Source organism: Elephantulus edwardii, unplaced genomic scaffold (genome assembly GCF_000299155.1).
Source record: "Elephantulus edwardii isolate Elephantulus edwardi_28Jun2011 unplaced genomic scaffold, EleEdw1.0 scaffold00040, whole genome shotgun sequence".
NCBI lineage: Eukaryota > Metazoa > Chordata > Mammalia > Macroscelidea > Macroscelididae > Elephantulus > Elephantulus edwardii.
In genome coordinates this window covers 69,427-92,150 of record NW_006399790.1, presented here as the reverse complement: position 1 = coordinate 92,150, position 22,724 = coordinate 69,427, and the positions used below count along the sequence as shown (strand labels likewise).

Genomic DNA, 22,724 nt, shown 5'->3' with positions numbered 1-22,724 from the left:
GTGGTACTAGAGATATTGTAGCTGATGTTAGATGGATCTTGGCAGAAAGCAGAGAATACCAGAAGAATGTCTATCTGTGCTTCACTGACTATGCAAAGGATTTTGACTGTGTGGTTCACAGCAAGCTATGGCTGACTCTGAGAAGAATGGGAATCCCAGAACATTTGATTGTGCTAATACGAAACCTATACTTGGACCTACTGGCAGTAGTCAGAACAGAGCAAGAAACAGAACAACACAACATGGTTCAAAATCAAGAAGGGGTTCCGTCAGGGATGCATTTTGTTTCCATACCTTTTTACTCTGTATGCAAGACAGATCACCTGAGATGCTGGCTGTACGAGGAGGAATGTGGCATCAGGATTGGTGGAAGAGTCATATTGATACATGTTACTTAAATATCAGTCCTATATATCACTTAAAGAAACTTATGTACACCCTTTTTATGTAGGAGTATTAATGTAATTACACAAAAATAGGTCTGATTTAGAGACGGTGAAACCAAGTTTCTGCTAGGAGGCTAGGATTTTGAGGCTGTGTCTCACATACTTTGGGCATGTGGTCAGGAGGGGCAGATCATCTGAGAAGGAGATCATGCTGGGAAAGGTGGAGAGACAGCGCAGGAGAGGAAGACCCCAGATGAGATGGATTGATACAGTGACTGGGGCAATGGGGGTTGGTGTGTTACAATCAGTGAAACTAGCTCAGGACAGAGCAGGCTTCAGAGCTGTTGTACATAGAGTCACTATGAGTTGTAGGTGACTCAACAGCACATAACAACAACAACATTAACTTCATTATTGTCTATGGTGGAAAAACTTGTGAATAGCTTATTTGTCTATCCATGGTATAATGAATAAAATGCCACATAGTGAGACAATAGTATTTTGCAATTGAAATTAGTAAACTAGATCTACATAAATCAGTTCTGATAAATATTCTATAATGAGCAAGTAAGTTTTTTAGAAGGATTCATATAGCATGATAATACTTATTTAAGATTTAGAATATGAAACACAATGTAATGTATTTTTTTATGGGCACATGTAAGAGCAGTAAGCATACACATGGGGAAGATAAGATATATACCCACTTCACGAGAACTGTTATCCCTGGGATATAAGGGAGGGAATTAGTATATCATAAACATATTTTCACTTTCTTGATACACCTTCATTTCTTATAGTAAAATCCAAAACAAATATGATAAAATTGTACCATTTCTAAACTTAGTTGTAAACATGCGGTTTTTAAAAAAAATTTAATGTATACTTCATTATTTTTTAAAAGCAATGTAAATATTATAGTGGAGCTTGTCTGCAAGAGAATTAGCCTGTAGAAGGTAGCACCTAGTCTTTCTTCACAATGCAGATTTCTTTTACTGGTCCCAACACCAGCACCATTAGATACTAGTGTCACCACAGTTAAATCAATGATGATCCTATCTCGTCTGTCTCAAATCATATTATCTGATATCCAAGTAGTGTGAGTGTTAAATTGGTAGAATTGCTGGTAAAATAATGAATACTTTCTCTGCATACTTCAGAGTCTTATGAATCAGGAAACAGATGTGCTCTTGGGCTAGATTCGGATGTCTATACTTGCTCCTTCTTCCTCTCTCTCCTCCTGAAACTCCAAAAAAACCCCAAATAATGACAAACCCACTTGATTCTGACTCATAGAGACTCAGTCCTGCCAATATTGGCTCTCTACCCAGTTGTCAAAAAAGTTCTCAGTCCTGTCACTATTGGCTTTCTATCCAATTGTCCAGCAAAGTTCTCAATCCCAATCAATTCTCCAGTTCCACCATTGCTGCTGTTGCTGTCCTACATTTCACTAGGTTGGGAAAGGTCTCTCTCTCTTCTCTGGCTAGGGGAAGAATTCTATCTTCTAGTGGGGGAAGATCTTCTGTATCTGCACTTGTTGTTAAGTGCCATTAAATTGAGTACAACACAAAGCGACCCTAGGAACAAAAAAGCTCTGAACATTTTTCTATAACTTTTGCCATTTCTCTAGTGTTCAAAGGGTTTTCAAAGGCCTGCTATTTAAGAAGTGAATGCCAATCATGCTGTCTTAATCTGGGAGCTCTTGCAAAGCCTCTCCACCATGAGTTATCCTTATAGCATTTGACACACCAGTGGCACAGCTTTCAGTATCACAGCAATCCTAAGTTAGCACAACAAACTGACAAACAAGTGCTGTAACACTTAGAACAATGTTTTCCCCAAACATAATTAACACCAGTTTTTAACTGGCTTTTAAATACATAAGCCCACCCACTAGTTTCCACAGCACCCTCTAACTCCGTGCTGTCACTAATTCACAACTAGCTGAATCTGAACAGACTCATAGCTGACCCTCCATTGGGTGTGCAAGGCTGTAAACACTCACTTTTCTACCTTGGATTCAAGCAAGCAGAGGGACAGCCATTGGGTTCATTAGCTCAACCATAGTCAAGCCTATTGTAACTGTCACTGTGTCAATTCATCTTGTTCTCTGACCTTCCACCTTCCCTAGAATAATGTTCTGGCTCTTCCTGATAACGTGCACAAAATGTGTGAGATCAGGTTTCACCATCCTTGCCTCTAAGGAGTATCATGCTTACACTTCCTCCAAGACTCTTTGCAGCTAGAGCTCTTCAATTTCTTGGCAAGACTAGCGAATCCTCTTGTAGATTGTTGAGAGTGGCCAGTCCCCTTGTGGAATGGTAGATAAGCAATCTCCTGGTGGATAAGCCAACCTTCCCCATTTGCATAATCCTGTCCACACACATGGATCAATTGTCCTTATTTGAATAATGCTGAAACAGCCATATTGAAAGAAAACTCTATACCATCACACCACCAGTGTTCCTTATATACTTGCCAGAATGTCATAAAAAGTAGAGCTTTCATCATTTTGTTTCCTTATTTTGCTGCTTTTATGGAAGACATTAGGATGAGGGATTTTTTTCCCCCATTGTGTGGTTGGTTGTTGTGTTCTGACTTTTAAGTTTTCCACAGGAGACGGGAGCCTAGTGTTTCATTTAGATCTAGAATTGTTCTGCCAGCTCATGGCCGGGGTCTAAGGAGGCACCGTGATTTCCCTTGACAACCCAAAGAACTAGATATCTGGGGCGGAGGGGCAGAAATTAAACATCAGTAATTCCTCATCGTTTTTTCTTAAGATTGCCATTTATTCACCAATTTTTTTGGTCAGATTTTTCAATATCTGTGAGAAATCTACATTGAGTATCAATAATTAAAGGGTAGATTTGAAAAATGAAAAATGAATTAGCAGTTATATTCTGATTTGAAATATTTTTGGGGTAAAATATTTGAGTTGCTTGAAAAAATGGAAGTAAAAACTTGAGAGAGGTTGTGTAGAGGTAGGAAGACTTCAGTCCTCAGTCTGTATCAACTTTAAAAAATTTCTTCTCTGTTTCCCACTCCAGGTTCTTGTCACCCTAATCCCAGTAGAGATCTTGCTATGAAATTAATAAATAGTTCTACTCCAAGCTGGACTCAGGGCCTTTGAGAGTAATAATGAATAAACAGTGGACCTTGACTCAAGTCAGCGTGAAAGACCAGTGGTCTGGGCCATTTCTCTCTCTCTCTCTCTCTCTCTCTCTCTCTCTTCCCCCCCCCCTGTGTAAACGTATGCTTGAATTAGGAACCTTTGGGGTTTAGAATCAAAGTCAATAGGGCATATAGAAACTCTTTCTCTCATTGTCTTATCATATTAGAGGATAGAATGGAATATCCCAAAAGAATATTTGCACCCCCTTATGGTAATGACAACATGATAGCAAGAAATTCCCGAACACTTCTGAACCAGCCAGTTTTACCATTGAAACGGTGCTCCTATGGTTTAGGCCACATTTAACCATATAGTTTATTTTCCATCTTGTAAAAGTCCTTCAACTTTCACATTATACTTTGTGAGATCTTATACGTTCTATTTTCTAATGGAGTCTAACACATTTTCTGAAGGAGCCAATGTCATTAATATTTATTTACATTTCTACAGGGACTTTATTCAACACAGGGCTTTTGAGGGCCTGTTATTTTGGAAGTGGATGGCCAATCCTTGTTCTTAGTCTGTCTTCATTTGAATGATCAGCTTTAGAACAGTATCTGACAAGTATTTTACAGAAAGGAGCAGATGAAAGACATTTCCCAATTGTAGAAGTAACCAATAGATTCAGTGTTGTTCCCCACCCTTGTTACATGTGTCTTGACCCATCCATTTCCCTACTCCACCAGCATCCCTTTCCATTGCCTACCCTATTCAATACCTCTATCCACCTATCCAGCCCTTGATATGATGGCTTAGGTCTCAAGCCTTCTGTGCTTCTGTGATGCCTAATGCCTTGTGCTGCTGCCAGTGTTTTATGCTGCAGGCAGTCTCTCTTGAGTTAGGAGTCTCTAAGACCAAATTCCATATACTAATATTAGGGGAGGGTTTCTATCCCAGACAGTTCTAAGGAAAAGTCCTTTGTCTTGAACTCCTGGACTGACTTCTTGTGACTTTGTGCTTCTTCTGTTCTATTTGCAGTGTGCTTCTGTCACAGTACGATAATTTCCCAAGAAAGGGTGAGGTGTCCCCTAGATCTGGTATATAAGTGTTGTTTATGAACCAAACTGGTTTAACATGCAGGCCCTGTCTGCTGGAATCTGGGAGTGTGGGCATACTTGATTCGGTTAAGGCCAAGGTGAAATACAGATCTTCTGCAGCACTCAGCTCCAAAACTTATCTAACATTCAAGTCTTGTCTGCTGGAATTTTGAGAGTACCAGAGGAATGTCTATCATATTTCATTGACTATGCAATGACATTTGACTGTGGATCACAACAAACTGACTAACTCTCAGAAGAATGGGCATCCCAGAACACTTGAGTGTGCTTGTGTGAAACCTATACTTGGACCAGGATGCAGTTGTCAGAACAGAGCAAGGAAACATGGCATGGTTCAAAATCAGGAAAGGTGTATGCCAGGATACATCCTATCTCCATACCTTTTAAATCTATATGTGAAACATATGTGGGAGGCTGGGCTCTATGAGAAGGAATGTGACATCAGGATTGGAGGAACAACCTGTGTTATGCAGATGACTCAACCTTGCTTGCCAAAACTGAGGAGGATCTGGGGCATTTGCTGCAGAAGGTCAAGGACTGCAGCCTTCAATATGAATTGAAGCTCAACGTCAAGAAAACAAAGATTCTCACCACTGGGCCAATTGGCCACATCATGATAGGCAGTGATAAGATTGAGATTCTTAACAGCTTTAGTTTGCTTGGCTCCACAGTCAACACTCTTGGTACTACAGCCAGGAAATCCAAAGATAAATTGCATTGGGAAATCTGTCAGTGACATCTCCAGAGTACTCAAGAGCAATGATATTAATCTGGAGACTTAGGTGTGCCTGATCCAGGCCGTGGTCTCTGAAATTACGTGCTATGCATCGGAAAGCTGGACAATGACTAGGGATGATAGAAGGAGAATTGATGCTTTTGAGCTGTGGTGCTGGAAAAGAGTTGAATATACCATGGACTGCTAGGAGAACAAACATGTTCATCCTGGAGAGGCTGCTCCTTGGAGGGAAGGATTCTTAAGCTCTGCCTGACATATTTTGGACATGTTGCAAGGAGGGACCAGTCCTTGGAGAGGGACATCATACTTGGCAGGGTGGAGGAGAGTAAGACCCTGGATAAGATAGATTGACTCAGTGACTGAGGTAATGAAATTAGGGATTTCGGAGACAATAAGTTTGGATTAAGATAGATCAGAGTTCAGAGCTATTGTATATAGGTTTACTATGAGTCGTAAGCAACTTGGGGCCACATAACAACAACAACATGAACTACTTAAATCTAAGCACAATAGACTGATACAACACAACAAATAAGATGAATGATATATGGTTATGAATTAGATCTATGATAAATAAGGGGAGGAAATCTATATTATTTTGGCAAGAATTTTCCTGAATCAATTTCTTTTTGGTTTAGGATGACATGAAAAGTTGAAAGTACATGAAATACCTTTATCTTCTCTAAACCACAAGCATAAAGCTCCCCATATATTTTAGTGCAAAAATGCAAATACTTAAATATTATGACAATGATAATGAAACAGAGATTCTTGGAAAAGTGTTTTGGATGCAGGTAAATATGAGTGATAGAAGTTGTCTTCAGACATGAAAACTTATTAATTGGACAACTCCAAATTTCACAGTGTACAGGCTTGGGAAATCATGTTATAAATATTATTAAGTGTGCTGTCCTTCTTAGAAAATAGGTATTAGAATTTATTAGAAGTAGATATTACACATCAGATGATATTATGAAAGTTTTCAGAAAGAATGGAATAGATTAACTACATGATAAAATAACTAATATTGGCTGTGCCAATGAAATAATTCTCTAGATTTTCGGAAGATGCCTATATTTCAAAGAAATGCTTTAAAAGAATTTCAATAGCCTCTGCAGAACAGCTAGATAAATATACATGTACTCTTTTTCTTTATGAGGACAGCAATCTAATGCTGTAGCTTCTAGGGTTCTTTTCTCTGAATTTTACCTTACCTCAAACACAGGGACAGGATCCTACCAGTTGTTTGTGTTGGGAGAGGCGTAGCTGTCACCATTAGCTTTCCTATTCCCAATCCTTGATCCAAATTGGACCAATCAGCTCCTCACTTTCAGAAACATGGACTTGGGGCTGAGACAGTCTTGCTCTGTTGGCTTCAACAAGTGACATATAAGCCAGGGAGCTGTGGATCAGCCAACTTTCACCATGTGCCTGGAGAAACTGCAAAAGTTTCTGAAGGAAGAGGAATGCAGTAGAGACCAAGAATACATATCTATAGTTAGAGAGCTATATAACTATTTTCCTCATGGAAACATCCCCTAAATCAAAACTGCATTTTGGGTATTCTTTTAGAATGCATTCCATTATATCATTTGGGAAGTGGCGATTTTATTGAATTGGCCTGATTTCTGTTACCATATCCCTTAATATCCTTCTGTCATTTTCAAACACTATTAAGTATAATATTAATTAGCCTTTTTAAAAAATTTTATGATTTTTGTGTGAGTGTACCGTCAAATCAGATCTGACTGGTACAGGAGGAGATTGTTCCTCCTTCCCCCACAGAGCATCTGGTGGATTTGAACCGTGCGCCTCTGGGATTGTAGTTGCAGCTCCTTTCCACTAGGCCACCAGAGCTCCCCTTAATTAGCCTTTTTATATTAGCTTCTTTATGTATATGTCATTTAACCTTTTTTCAATACAAATTAAGACCCATATCTATATTTAGCTCAAGAAACCAAGACATAAGGCCCATATGTGTCTCACCCAAATTCACAAAACTGATCTCTAGTGGATGAGTTGAGACACACTCAGGTCTTTCTGACCTGACTCTACAGTAAACAACAACGACTAGCCCTGCTTCTTCTCCATGGTGTTCTGAGCTCCAAATGACAGACTCAGGTCTGTAAGAGATAGTGGTTGGATAAGCTTTGTGTTCTCAACAAAAGTGGACACACACACACAGACACACACACACAGAGAGAGAGAGAGAGAGAGAATGAGAGAGACAGTGTGTTGTGTAGATAGTGCATAAGGAAAAGTTGCTGTTTTAGAAGCAGGAAACTTTGACAATCCTTAACATTATCTCACACTTTCTTATCCATGACAGAACGGAGATAAGTTAAAACAGAATGCAGACAGAATGGTCTTTCATAAAGGAATGTGCTCGTGTGTGTGTGTGTGTGTGTGTGTGTGTGTGTGTGTGTGTGTGTGTGTGTGTATTAGTCTATACTAGGAAAAGAACTGAAATGCTTAGGAAGAAATGTGAAAAGGCCATGTTTATTGATTCAAGAGAAAATAAAAACATTTATGTAAATAGCATATAGGTCCATAAAGGCTGAGAGTCTAAAAGCAATTAGTTCTGGCTCCAAAAGGACCTTGAGACATAGGTTCTATTGACAATTTAATTAGCCCCCACCCCCAAAACACATCAGCTTTCAAACTCAGCAAGAGCTGTAAGCTTACGAATATTGAATGGGCTTCATTTACACTGGGTAAATGGCAGTCCTTTTACCCTGTTGGTAGGGCTAGAAGCATATGGAGGTTTGCAGGCAGAGAGGGAAAAGTAAAGGGTAGCGTTTACATGTGGTGGGAAGGCAATAGACTCTTGCTCTGGTGTTGCGTGCCAGGATGTCAAAGAGCGTGGTTGTGAATTTGGCAGCCATTGCAAAGCTTTACCAGGAATTGGGGGATGAAATGGAGGAGTCAGCATGAGGAGAAGCGTAGTCCTCCCATCTTCCCACTTCATTATAGATTTTCATCTAATCAATAAACCAAGAAGTCTTGAACTACATTTATTTTTCTCTTTTATTAAGAGAAAGGTGCTTGGGTTATAGGAAGTGGAGGAATGGCTAAGGGAGAGGTGTTTGGCTGACTTTTTTAAGGCTAATTTAAAAAATATTTGCCTCCAGCTTTTTTAATTAAAAGTACATTTTTTAACCTGGTAGGGGAAAAAAGATGGCCCATCAATCTCTCCTTACTCTTCTGTGGAAAAGTGTTTGGTTGATTGTTTTGTTTTGTTTAGATTTAGGTTTTTTTCTTGTTTTCAAGAGATGATTTCCATTGCTTTGAGTTATGTGTCTCCATTAGGTACTATTTTCACCCAGTGCCCTCTATGCAGTTGATTGCACGAAATTCCCTGGTCGATTACATTTCAGATCTATCACAGCCAGTGATGTACTCCAGGTGCAGCCAAGTGTGAATACTGTTAAAGCTATTGGTTCAGATGACCTTGACATTGGGTCTCCATGACTGCAGCTCAAGTTCACTTCTCCGCTGGTTTGTGCCTTCTTCCTCTAATTGCTGCTGACTGTTCAAAAGCTGGAATTGTTTGACATGCTTCCAGTTTTTATAAAATTACAGCAATTCCCTGTGGAATCCTGTGTTTTTAGTGTCTCCATTAAATAAACAACCAGAGGAAAAGTTTAATTTGCTTACTTCAGCCAACTCTCCTCCTAGTAAATTGCACCTCATTGTAGCCTCTTCTCTATGACAGAAAATTCATTGCCTCAACACTAGGTGTTTTGTGACTATTTTTTCAATCTAGATCCTTTGAGCTTGAGGTAATACAATGCTCAATTAATAATGTCTTAATAAGGGCATGTATCGTCTCATATAATGCAAGGTATAAGATTTCTAGATGACTTGACTGGGTCCAATACAGAGTTAAAATATTAGTTGTGGTTTGGTGTTGTTAAGTCACTCTGACACAACAGAATGAATGAGCAAGGTTAACATGTTAGTAGTACAAAATATTTATTGGAGTATCACCTCTGAAAGATGAAGAAGATAAGGAACAGGTGTAGGCAGAGAAAGTCTTCTGGCAGCTCTGAACTGAGGGAAAAGAAAGAGATACTGGGTAGAAACCATCACAGACTGCAGTGCAGTGCAGCACAGCTTTGAAAAGCCACAGCCAGCCTGACAGAGCTCTACTGCAAAGATGACTCATAGAAGGGACCCATGTTGGGCAGAAATGACCAGGCTCTTGTGCCCCACTGTGCTCAGTTACTGAAGCTCTTCCCGGAAGAGCTTGGCCTCTGCTCAGCTCTTTGAGTTGTTTGCTGCAGGTGGCTGTCAGTTAACCCATTGCCTACAGCAGATCAGCAGACTTTATTCTTGAAGGGACATCTGAGCAGCACACGGCCATAACTGCCTGGCAGGGTCTAATTCAGCAGCATAGTAAAGTCCCATTCTGCCATGCTGAGCACATTGGTATTTATGTTCTGTTTTATATCCTTATTGTCTCAAAGACACCCTTACAATCTCGTCTTTTCACACAACCTGCTACAAAAGCAGGAATGGAAGTTAATCTTTATAGGCTCTGTCTGCAAGGGAGGACAATTTTTCTCTGAAGTTTCTAGTCAGAATTTTTCTTCAATTATATTGCCCAGGTCTGGGTGATTCACTCAGTCATTTGGTGCAAAGAAGGCTGAAAAAGGGAATTTCTGGCTTTTTCAGCCTTTGTAATGTGATAAGGGGGGTGGCTGCTGGGTAAGTAATGTACCCGTATTACTGTGGTGGTCCTTCATCACTTTATTTAAGCATCAGGGACTATAAATTGACTACTGAATTTATGGCTTGTTACTTTGGCATGTTCTGCTGTAGAAGAGTGTTGAATATACCATAGAATGCTAAGAGGTCTGACCTAGAGAGGGTGAAACCAGGCTGTTCCTTGGCTGCAAAGATTTTGAAGTTCTGTCTGACATACTTTGGGCATGTTGTAAGGAAGGACAAGTCCCTGGAGAGGGACATCATGCTTAGAGGGGTGGAGGGATAGTGCAAGAGAGGATGGCCCTGGATGAGATGAATTGATACAGTAACTGGGACAATGGGTGTAGGTGTATTGGAGTCGGTGAGACTGGTTCAGGATAGGGCAGACTTTACAGCTGTTGTACAGGGGGGGTCACTGAGTCACATGCAACTTGATGGCACATAACAACAACAACCCTCTCTCTCTGAACCAGGAAAACAAAGACTGCATGATGGTCTTTCTCCATGTAGATTTTTATAGTTTCCCAAATGCTTGGATGAAAGATAAGAATCTAACTGTATACCCTTTAGACCAGTCTTTCAGGAAGACCTGAATTATGTGATTGCACTATTCATTGCTTTCATTCTGTCATTTTTAAACCTTCAGATTAACAAGCAGGCTTCTCCAGTGTTAGTAGCCTTCAGATAAAGTTAGAAATCCTGGAGAAAAGTAGGGAGAAACATGGCATAGTGTGAACAATACTTATTTAGAGCATTTTTTTTTGTTTGATTTGGTAAAATGAGGTACCTATTAGACTTTCCCAAATTATATATTTGTTGGTGCTCTTATATTTCTCTATACTCTGTCCTGCTTCTTCATTAGATCCATAACTTTGAGCACAGTCAGTTAGGGTGTTAAACTACTGTTTGAGCTGGGGAAAGCTAAGTGGCTGGAGTTTGTCTACTGATGGACAAAATGAGATAGTAATGCCATGTGTAAAGGCATAGCAACAAATCTTCCTTTTCTTCTTAGTATTATTAAATAGGTGAGATAGAGGTCCACAGATGTAGATGATAGGTGGAGAAAAGATTGAAGCTGTTAATTATTTCATCATCCTTGGATCAACAGTCGACACCTTTGGTACTAGCAGTCAGGAAATCAGGAGACGTATTGCATTGGGACCTCTCCAAAATGCTGAAGGGCAGTGATGTCTTTTTGAGGATTGAAGTACATCTGATTCAGCCCATGGTCTTTTCAATCACTTGTTATGCACCTGAGAGCTGGAAAGTGAATAAGGATAACAGAAGAAGAATAGATGCCTTTGAACCGTGGTGTTGGAAAAAGGTACTGAATATCTCATGAACCGCCAAAAGAACAGATATGTCTTGGAGAAAGGGCAACCAGGCAACCTTGGAGGCAAAGATGACAAAATTTATTCTCACCTACTTGGAGCATATAGCTAAGCAAGGCTGTTCCTTGGAAAGGGACATCATACTTGAAAAGATGGAGGGTCAGCAAAGGAGAGGAAGACCACCAATGAGATGGATTGGCACGGTGACTTCAGTAATGGGCGTCAAAGATGCTGAGGATGGCAGGATAGGGCAGGGTTCAGGGTGGCTGTTCATAGGGTTGCTATGGGTCGTACTGAGTTCAAAAAAGTGCCTAACAACAGCAAAAGCAGCCTTCTAGAAACAGACCGCCAGGCCTATCTTCTGAGGAGCTTCTGGGTGTTTTTTGAGCCTTAAGTTAACAGTCAAGCACTAAGTTGTTCACACAATCTAGGGACTTACCCCTACTATATTCTTGTGTCCCAACACAGAAACCTGGATGATAGAGTAGAACTTCCCCAAAGGGTTTCCTAGGCTATGATTTTTGCACGATCAGGCTTTCAGGGCTTTCCTTTCACGTTGTTGCTGCTGGGTTCAGTCACTTAACTGTTAAGTCCCCAAGACCTTTCATGAAAAAGCCAGAAATTACCTTTTCTAGCCTTCCTTGTAAATAAAGCATGAGCATGTAACTCAAATCTGGCCCATGAGATTAAAAGGAAAATCTTACTGAAAGTTTACATTTTAGTAGGGTAAAGGCCAGTGATAGTTCATTTTTTAATCCCCTCAATGCCTGTTATCTTAAAATCATTGGTCACTGGAATAATAAGTAACTTTTGAAGCCATTAAGCAAGAAACTGTTCAACACCCTAATCATAAGAAAATCTATTTCAAAATTTTATAAAGCAAACTAGAGTTTAAATCCATCTTTTAGGCAGGGAGAGAGAGAGGAAATTGCGCAACAATAAATGAATGGAAATCCAAGTTTTCTGTAAATTTTTGTTAAAGTATTAAATTAAAAAAAATTATAAACCTCACCTATAATCTCATACAACATAATCTCATTTTTTTATTCAAATCCACTCCCACCGTTCACATAATCTCATTTTTAAAAGTAATTGATATCATTAATCTGTGAGTCTTGTTTTTCTATATAGACCTATAGCATGATATAATTTTCTAAGAACAAAACTTGAGATCATTTTTATATACTGCTTTCTTTCATATCTCTAAAAATTCTTTAAGAACATGATTGTCACTGTTCTAGCTCATGGATATGATGCAACTTATTTAACTAGTACCTTAGCATTTGAATTTAAGGTTATTTCTAAAATGTGATTAAGGTAAACTCTTCAACAACCTGCATTATGCTGATGACGTAACCTTGCTCTGCTAAAATTGAGGAGGACTTGAAGTGTTTGCCACAGAAGGTTTAATACAGATGGCATCTCAAGAAAACAAAGAACCTCATCACTGGACCAATAGACAGTATCCTAATAGATGGAGAAAGAAATGAGGTTGGTAATGATTTCTTATTGTTTGAATCCAAAATCAACACTCTTGGCATCAGCAGTTAGGAGATCAAATGACAGACAGCATTGGGAAAAATTGCTGTCAAGGGTCTCTCCAGAGTGCTAAAGAGCAATGATGTCAGTTTAGAGACGAAGATATGCCTGAACCAAGGTCTTTTCAATTGCTTCCTATGCATCTAAGGGCTGGACAATGAATAAGGTTGACAGAAGAAGAATCGATGTCTTTGAGTTGTTATTCTGAAGAGTATTGAACCTACATGGATCGCCAAGAGAACAAATAGGTCTGTTCTTGAGAGGGTGAAAAACCAGTTTACTCCTTGGAAACAAGGATTTTGAAGCTGTGTCTTACATACTTTGGGCATGTTGTCAGGAGGGGGCCAGTCCTTGGGGAAAGACATACTGGGAAGGGTCAGTACAAAAAAGGAAGACCCTCAATTAGATAGAATGACACAATGAGTGTGGCAATGGGAGCAGATGTACCAGATAAGGTGAGGTTGGCTCAGGATAGGGCACAATTCAGAGCTGTTGTTCATAGGGTCATTATGAGTTATAGCCAATTCAAGGGCACATAACAGTGACAAACATGGAGCACTGGTGACTAAGTGGTAAGGAACTGTGCTGCCATTCCAAAACCATACAATTTAAATCTACCAGCTGCTCAGGGGGAGAAAGAGGAGCATTCTCCACCATGGCCATCTACTGCCTCGGAAACACACTTGAAGGTCAGCTACGAGTCAGTTAAAACATGATACTATGCAACAATAGGATAAATGTAAATCGTAGTATATATATGAGATTATTTTGTTAAGGTAATTGTTAAGAGGTTTTATTACTGTACCAACTCTATTTTTACATAAAATCTCAAATATTCTTCTAAGGAATATAATTTTACCAAATTTTATCCTATCAGTGTTTTATTTCCCTATATTCTTTTTTTTTTCTCTTCCTAATACTGGTTATTTACAAAGTTCAAATACATTGTTTTTCACATTGGATCTTTCCCTTTTCCTTCACAACACCCCATAATTGTGCAGACCTACAATTGCTCCCCTTGATGACCCCCCCCATTCTTATCCCTCCACTTCCACCCCACTCCCTTGGATCCTCTTACTAGTTCTACAATAATGGCTTTATACAATATTTGTCCTTATGAGACTGAGTCATTTCACTCAGAATTATGCTCTCTAGTCCCTCCCAAGCTAGGTAATAATTTACAAAATCATTGCTCCTACATACTTCCTAGTATTCCATTGTGTAAATATACCATAATTTCTCAATCCTTTAGATTGTGGTTGGACATCTGGGCTGTTTCCATGTTCTTGCAAAGGTGAATAACGCTGCTATGAACATTGATGTACAAGTCTCCATTTGTGCCTCAGTTTTAATTTTCTCATATTTCCCTACATTCTTAATTAAAATTCCAAAACCCCCATTGTCATGGAGTTCATTTAAACTCATACAGATTAGGTATTTTCCTTGCCCCACCCCCTAATCTCAGATTAGTTTGATAGAGGAAAAACAATATTCTTATGCCACAGATTTTAATTTTTATTCCTCTAAAAAAGAATCAAGCATCTCTTGATTCAAGCACATGATTATTATTCATTTGTTTGTTTGGTAAGTTGTGTTTTAAATTCTCCCCATGTTTACATTTTAGAATCTATCCTTTATTTGTAAAAAGTGTATATTAAATACAAATATATACTTGGAACAGCAGGCAGTCGTCAGAACAGAGCAAGGGAACACAGAGTGGTTCAGAATCGGGAAGGGTGTATGCCAGGGATGCACCCTATCTCCATACCTTTTCAACCTATATGCACAACGGATTATCCAGGCGGCTGGGCTCTATGAGGAGAAATGTGGGCACAAGATTGGTGGATGATTTATCAACAGTCTGCGTTATGCAGATGACACTACCCTGCTTGCTGAAACTGAGGAGAACCTGAAGCACCTGCTGCAGAGTGTCAAGGACTGCAGCCTACAATATGGATTGAGGCTCAATGTCAAGAAGACAAAGATTCTCACCACTGGACCAATTGGCAGCATCAGGATGGATGGTGAAGAGATTGAGAATAGTACACAGCTTTAGTTTGCTTGGCTCCACAGTCAACACTCTTGGCACCAGTAGCCAGGAAATTAAAAGGCATATTGCCATGGGAAAGTCTGCTGTTAGGGACCTCTCCAAAGTACTGAAGAGCAATGGTGTCTCTCTGGAGACTAAGGTGCGTCTGATACAGGCCATGGTCTTCGCAATCACCTGTTATGCATCAGAGAGTTGGACAATGACCAAGAAGGATAGAAGGAGAATTGATGCCTTTGAGCTGTGGTGCTGGAGAAGAGTATTGAGAATACCATGGACTGCTAGGAAAACAAACAGATTCGTCCTGGAAAGGGTTAAACCGGGTGGCTCCCTAGAGGCAAGGATTTTGAGGCTCAGTCTAGCATACTTTGGACATGTTGTGAGGAGAGATCAGTCCTTGGAGAAGGACATCATGCTTGGAGGGACGGCGCAGGAGGGGAAGGCCCTCTATGAGGTGGATTGATTCAGTGACTGGGATAATCGGGATGGGAGTGGCAGAGACGACTGGCACAGGACAGAGCAGAGTTTAGGGCTGCTGTACATAGGGTCACTATGAGTCGCAAGCGACTCAATGGCACATAACCACAACAAATACAAATAACTGTGACTATGCTACATGTTTTAAAATTATCTTCCTGGCTTCCTTTTGCCTTTGATAGTAATCAGAACCTAAGGAAGTTTTCATTTTTGCATGGTAAAAATACCTATATTCTGTGAATTATTTTCTGCTTAAAAATGATTTTTCCTGGTAGTAGAAAGATTTTCCTCTATGAGCATCAAGTTATTTTATTTGTTTTATAATTGAAAATCTAGCAGTTTTCTTTTTGCTTCATTTCTTATATAGTAGGAATTTTAGCTTTTCAAAGTGTCCTGGTGTATGTTTGTGTTCCCATTGTTTGATTTGAAATAAATTTACCTTCTTTACTGATTTAAAATTCCACCTTTATTGCATACTTTATTAATAATCCTTGGATAGTTCTCTCTCAAGTTTGTCAATCATAGGAGTTAACTGTTACAGTTTGGTACTGTGTTTAAATATTTGATAATGCACTTTCTCTGAATTTGAATTTTTCCAAGATTTCTGGGTTTCAAATAATGTAGTACAACTAACTTTCAACATTATTGTAAATAAATATAACTGCCAAAGTGTAGAAATAAAGGGCAGCTTGGATCTTGGGGAAGATATGTCACTTTGGCTAGGCCCAGAATGATGTACATGATTTGGCTTGGCCAAGAGGAAGAAAACAGCCTGATCAAAATCAGACCAAATACATGAGGGAGAGAGACATCCTCAATAGCTCTCCATACCCACATCCTGGGATTCAACCAACCAGGAATTGAAGATATTTTAGTGGAATGGTGAAAGCAATTCTTCAAAGCCTAAGAGGGAGGGTAAAGTGCTGTTTACATAATATTTATATTGTATGAAGGAATCCTGGTGGCACAGTGGTTGAGTGTTCAGCTATTAATCAAAGGGTTGCTGGTTAGAAAACACTAGCTTCTTGTCAGGATAAAGATGTGTGCCAAGTGCTTCTGTAAGGATTGCATTCTCAGAAATCCTGTGGAGCAGTTTTATTCTGTCTTGGAAGGTTGCTATGAGTTTGAATCTGCCTAATAGCCTTGAGTTTTGAGTTTTACACTGTAATAGATACTGTAAGTAATCTAGAGAAGATTAGAAGTGTAGAGGAGGATGTACATAGTTTATGTCCAAATACAATGTTATTTTAAATAAGGGACTTGAGCATCTTAAGATTTTGGTAGTGGAGCTGTGAGATAGGGATGGGTTGTTCCTGAAACTAATCCCCTAAGGATACTATGGGACAATATATTTCCTAAACACTTAATATGCGGCATCTTGCTAAGCATTTTATGGGAATAACTCTGATGTCAGTTGAATCCTTACCCTTTGACTCCATTGTCAATGCAAGCTCAGTACCCTGCTTTCACTGTTTTGTGTGCAGAATTCATTATTTATTTTCTGAAAAACAATTCACTCACACAATAAAATCTTTTGATTAGTGCAAAACAAGGTTCTCTGACCTATACCATTGAAATTCTGAGTCAAAAATATGTGTTGTTGTCCTATTCTGTCCTGTACATTGTAGGACTTAGCAGCATAACCTTGTCTTTACCATTTAGATGCCATTAGCAGTTCCCCCCTCCTCCCCAACAATGACAAAGCCAAACTGTGTCTAGGCATTATCACATGTCTGCTTTCAGTGGGCTCAACCAGATTTAGTTGAGAGGTATTGATTGTAGATAATACCAAACACAAAATTTGGTGGAAAGTTTTATAGGATACAATCCACTACAAATAAATGGCCTCTTAATATTTTTCTCAGAGTTCCTTTTGGTTTCTTTGCATTTTCCCCTTTTTTGCTTGTCTGTTGCAGTGTTTCCCAACCATAGCATACTACATTACTGTCATTTGAGCTGCATCATTCTGATTGGGTATGGGTTGTCCTGTGTATGGGTGGGTTGTTTCTCAAACCCAGGCCTCTATGAGAAGATGCCACTAACACTTGTTCTTCTTCACTAGTTGTGACAACCCTCTCCAGACAATGAGAACCGCTGATTCAAGGTAGACCAGAGATAGGAAGGTAGTTCCATTCTGTACAAAAACGAACTTAAAGGTAACACAAGTTATTTGTAATTGTGTAGATAACTTAGAAAATGTAATAAGTTATTTAAAATCCTTATGTTCTCCCTTGCAGTCCCCATGTTTTCTATGAAATTTACTGTGTGTTTTGGTTTTGCCTAACAGGCTCAGCCTCCATTTAGGCACCACTAATTGTGTTTTGTTGTGTGGGGATAGTGTAGAATATTGAGCAGCATCACTGGTTTTTACCTATTAAATGTCAGTAGCATCTGTATTGCCTTCCTTCCACTCCTTCCCACCCTGAACTATCTAAGGCTTTAGATAGTTAAATGTCCCCAGGGCATAAAAATCACCCCTGGATAAGAACCATTATTCCATTTCTACTTACCTCTGCATGTCCAGTGGCTCTCCATCACTTTCCCCCCCTCTTTTAGGAGAAATGTATTCGTTTTATTTCCTTCTTTCCATATTCATGGACAGTAAGTGAGCATGTTTTTAAAAGAAATGAGGACCCACAATCTTTTTTCTCAGGCTGTTTATTTCCTACCTAGTTTTGCAAATAACATATACCTACCCTGCTAAATATTAATAATTTCTTCTATGAGTGAACAGGACCAAGTCATCTGAATGTGTGTTGCAGGTTACAATATAGGCTGCCTTTATACTAGAATATATTTGTTGTTGTTAAGTGTTGTCGAGTCATAGGCGACTCCTAGTGGCCCTATTAACAAAAGTCCTGGACACCTATATAAATTTCATCCTTTTTCCAGGTTCATAGTGTTTCAAGAGGCATGCTATTATGGAAATGGATGCCACTCCTGCTTCCAAGCTTGTTTTAATAGGGGAGCTCCAGCAAACATTGTCCATCATGGGTAACCATTCTAGCATTTGACTCATCAGTGTCACAGTGTTCGGCTTCACAGCAACCACGAGTTACCTCTGTACAACAAGTGGACAGAACAGGGTTACATGAGCTAGAAGAATGTTTCACCAAAAACAATTGAAGGCAGGCCTGAGGGCTGTGGAGTAGAGTCATTCACCTTTGGCTTGGGAGCATGGCTTTCTTTCTGCTAGGCCAACTGCTCTCTCTCTTTCTCTATGCTGTTGTTGTTGTTAAGTGCTGTTGAGTTGTAGGTGACTCATAGCGACCCTATGAATGAAAGTCCTGAACACCTGTATAACTTTCGTCCTTTCTCCAGGGAATGTTTTTGTATGTACACAACATCTCTCACTTAAAGAAATAATTTTGCTAGGAATTTTAAGACTTGGCTAATTCAAATGTTCATGAGATCACTTAATTTTAAAGTGTATTTGGCAACATTTATGGATATTCTTTTTTGTAAATATGAGAATATTCATATTGCTTTATAAGCATAAGAGAATTGCAAACAAAACTAGTTTTTTTAAAACTGATTATTAAGACAAAACTATCAATTGAGTTTTTTAATGTTTCACCAACAGATATATTTTTCCAGTTTTCACTTTTTCTCGGTATGTGTATGTGATTTTGAAAAATTTAAAGATAAATGTAATGAAATTTTTTTTTAAATGATGGGGGAAAAAAAACCAACCCAACAAACCTGTGAGTCATTGTGCAAGAGTCAATAAAAATACAGACTATATTCCTCTGGTTATTAAAATGTGTTTCTTCTATTTATTAACCAGAGATGTGATTTCTTTACCTGGATTAGAACGTAAAATATTAACACTATTCCAGGATATGCAAGTTTGATTATACTATCATAGAATTCTAAAGAAAGAACTCTCAAAATTATGTACTGTAACCAGCCCATATATAGAGTGGAAAAATTGAAACCTAAAGAAAGCAAGTGACTTACCCAAAGTTTTTAATTAATAGTTAGTGACAAAGTCTGTGTGAGGACTTAAGTCCAAGTGGATTAGACATTATACTCTATTGGTCACATGTATTTGACAAAATAGAACCATGGTGTCATTGGTAAAAATCAGCGCTTCAGATAAACTTTAAATAAAAGTGTAGGAGAAAATATTTTTAACTATTTTGGACAAGCTTAATGGAAAAAATATGTTTCTGTTAATTTCAGCTATTTTCAAATAATAAATGTATCACCATCATCTTGTTCTAAGTCTTTCAGAGAAGACATAGGTGGATATATTAAACTTATGAATAAAAAGACTTCAAACAACAGGTAAGGTTTGAAACACATTAACTGTATTAAGTAAGATGCTTAACGATCTTGTTTTTTTTTTTGGTTTTTGTTTTTTTTTTTTTGTCGATCTTGTTTTTAAAACTTCGTCAAGTCTCTTCAAATTTCTAAAACGTGGGAACTGTAGACAGAACTTTCAGACAACATTATCAGTTAACTTTCCAGGTCTTTCTTGGACTTCTTGAAATTTATTTTTCTTCCTTGTGATGTTTGTGAACATTATACCGCCTAGCCATTGCCATAAGACCTTCTGGGACAAACTGATTGGCTCTTTTCAGGATGTCAATCAATTCATTTGAAAATTCCCAATCTTTCTTAGTAAAGAGGGTGATGGCTGTACCACTCTTCCCTGCTCTTCCCGTGCGCCCTACTCTGTGCACATATTCTTCGATGTTCTGGGGGAAATCAAAGTTGAAAACATGAGTGATGTCGTGAACATCGAGACCCCGCGATGCCAAGTCGGTGGCAATGAGTATTTTCACTTCACCGGTTTTAAAGTCATTTAAGGCTTGCTCGCGGTCTTTCTGCTGTCTGTTACCATGGAGAGATTGCACGGGAATGCCTTGAATACTCAAATCACTGGCTAAGTCATCTACAACAAGTTTTCTGCTGACAAACACAATCACTTTGTCGGTGGGTGACATACTTGCCAGAAATTGTTGGAGGTGAGACCGTTTCTCTTCGGTAGTGGTAATAATTACTTCTTGCTTCACGGTATTTACAGCAACCAGGTCTAGAGTACCAATGAAGACAATCATAGGATCTTTCAGGTAAGACTGTGCCAGTCGCCGAACACTGTCTGGCCAGGTGGCGCTCATCATAATGGTCTGCCTGTCTGTGCGTATATCTAGACAAATCTTCATAATCTGGGGCTCAAAGCCCATATCAAGCATTTTGTCTGCCTCGTCTAAGACCAAGTAAGTTATGCCTTTCAGATTGACAAAGTTATTTATCTGAAGGTCGTTCAGTCGGCCAGGGGTGGCAATAATGATGTCTATACCTCGGTTCACGTCCTTTATCTGTGAGACCCTACTGGCACCACCATACACGCACACACTTCTGAGGCCTTTATAGGAATACTTGGAACATTCTGCCTCCACCTGGAGAGCTAGCTCTCTGGTCGGTGTCAGGACGAGCATGCCAGGCCCAGCTCGCTTCTCTATAGGCAGTGGCTGAAGACTAAGATGAATTAAGCCGGGAAGTAAATAGGTCAGTGTCTTGCCCGTTCCAGTCTGGGCCACTCCTATGAGATCTATGCCCTGGAGGATGATGGGCCAAGCCTGCGCTTGAATTGGCGTTGGCTTCGGAAACCCTGCCTTTCCAATGCTCCCCATAATTTCGGGATACTTTTCAAAGACATCTCGGAAGGTACAGGCCGGGTTGGGGATGGGCCGTTTGTCCCCCTCCTTCAAGTCATCACACATTATGTTAAAGTTGTCACGTCTCCACCCTGCCACCTGTGATGGTGTCATGGCTCTCGTGGCCTCGGACTCAGTGTAGAAATGCTTGTTAATGGGTGGTGCGCCTGCCCACTTCTCGGTCTCCCAGGCCGCACCTACCGCACGAATGCGGTCCCAATCTAGGGGCGGCCGCGCCCTGGCGCCTCCAGGCTCCGGCTCTGCGCTGCCGCGGCTGGGGGCTGGCGCCGGCCTGGGGCCACGGCCTCTCCCTGAACTAGGCCCCTCTCGGCTTTTAACTAGTGCGTCTATCATTTCTTTGGCCTTGGTTTTCATAGTGTTGCTGCCAAAGATTTTCACTTCCGAATCATCATCTCCCGCCTTTACGACCTCTATTCTGGTATTGGTTTTACCTTGAATGTCTCGAATTTTCGTACCGCCATAGCCGATGACCAGGCCGACCATGTTGTTCTTCAGCTTGAAGCAGAGTGGTGGTTCTCGAGGCTCCCAGTGACTGAACGCTCCTCCTCTTCTGTCACTGTCTCTTCTGTCCCCTCTGCGGGCCTGGCCCCCTCTGCGATCTGGTGCCCAGGACATGGCTGGGTCTCTCAGTAGTGCGAGCTTCCAGTCAAGGTCGCTTGAAAAGATGGCGGGGCAGTTGATTTCCCAACCGTTGGTGGCTTCCGCTCGAGGTGCACATCTGCATACAGGCTTGGAAGCCTGACCAATCACAAGGCTTGGTAAGGGTGGGGGCCAAGCGCAGCATTTAAAGAGACACTCACCTTTGGACACTTAGAGGTCTCCGAGAGTGAGTGATGAGTGGCTATTTAATTTTGGGGGAAGGCTTGAAACCATTCTTGATTTTAGCCACTTGGCCTTTTCTCTCCCTACTCCTCTCTACTTTGAATAAGATGAACTTTTAAAACCCAATTTATTGTCATAGGCATTTTTTTTAAACTTTTGTTTTATGTATTATTAGGCTTTGGTGTGTGGGTTTTTTGGTTTGTTTTTTTTTTTCAAATTTTTGCTTAACATCAATACTTATAGATCAAGTCTTCTTTCCTGATCCTATATTAGAACTTGGAGAGCTCTGTGGGCCTAGTGGTTAGAAGCTGCACTGAAATCCCAAAGGCATGCTGTTCCAATCTACTTCATACTCTTAGTGAGAAGGATGAGCAGTCTCTTCCTACTTTATGAACTGCCTCTGAAAACCTGCAGGAGGGTCAGCTATGAGTCAGTTCAAATTAAATGGCAAGCAGTAACAACATAGTATAACTTACTCAGTATCATAATACCCAGTAAGTAAGGTAAGCACCAGGCATTTGACAGTGTGGATCATAACAAACTTGGACTAACATTGAGAAGAATAGGAATCCCAGAACCTTTATTCGTGCACATATAAAATCTATGCCGAGACGAGAAAGCTGTCATCTGAATGAAACAAGGGAGTGGTACATGGTTTAAAATCAGAAAGGTTGTGTATCGGGGTTGTATCCTTTCTCAGTACCTATCTAGTCTGTATGCTGAGCAAATCCTTTCTAAAGCTGAACTCTATGATGAGGA

General features: G+C 39.9%; 2 pseudogenes; both read right to left on the bottom strand.

The window, feature by feature from the left end:
- LOC102848099 overlaps positions 1-17,974 on the bottom strand; it is a 126,974-nt pseudogene extending 109,000 nt beyond the window's left edge.
- A 1,978-nt stretch (positions 17,975-19,952) lies between these two features.
- LOC102847694 lies at positions 19,953-21,758 on the bottom strand (annotated as a pseudogene).
- Positions 21,759-22,724: the final 966 nt, after the last annotated feature.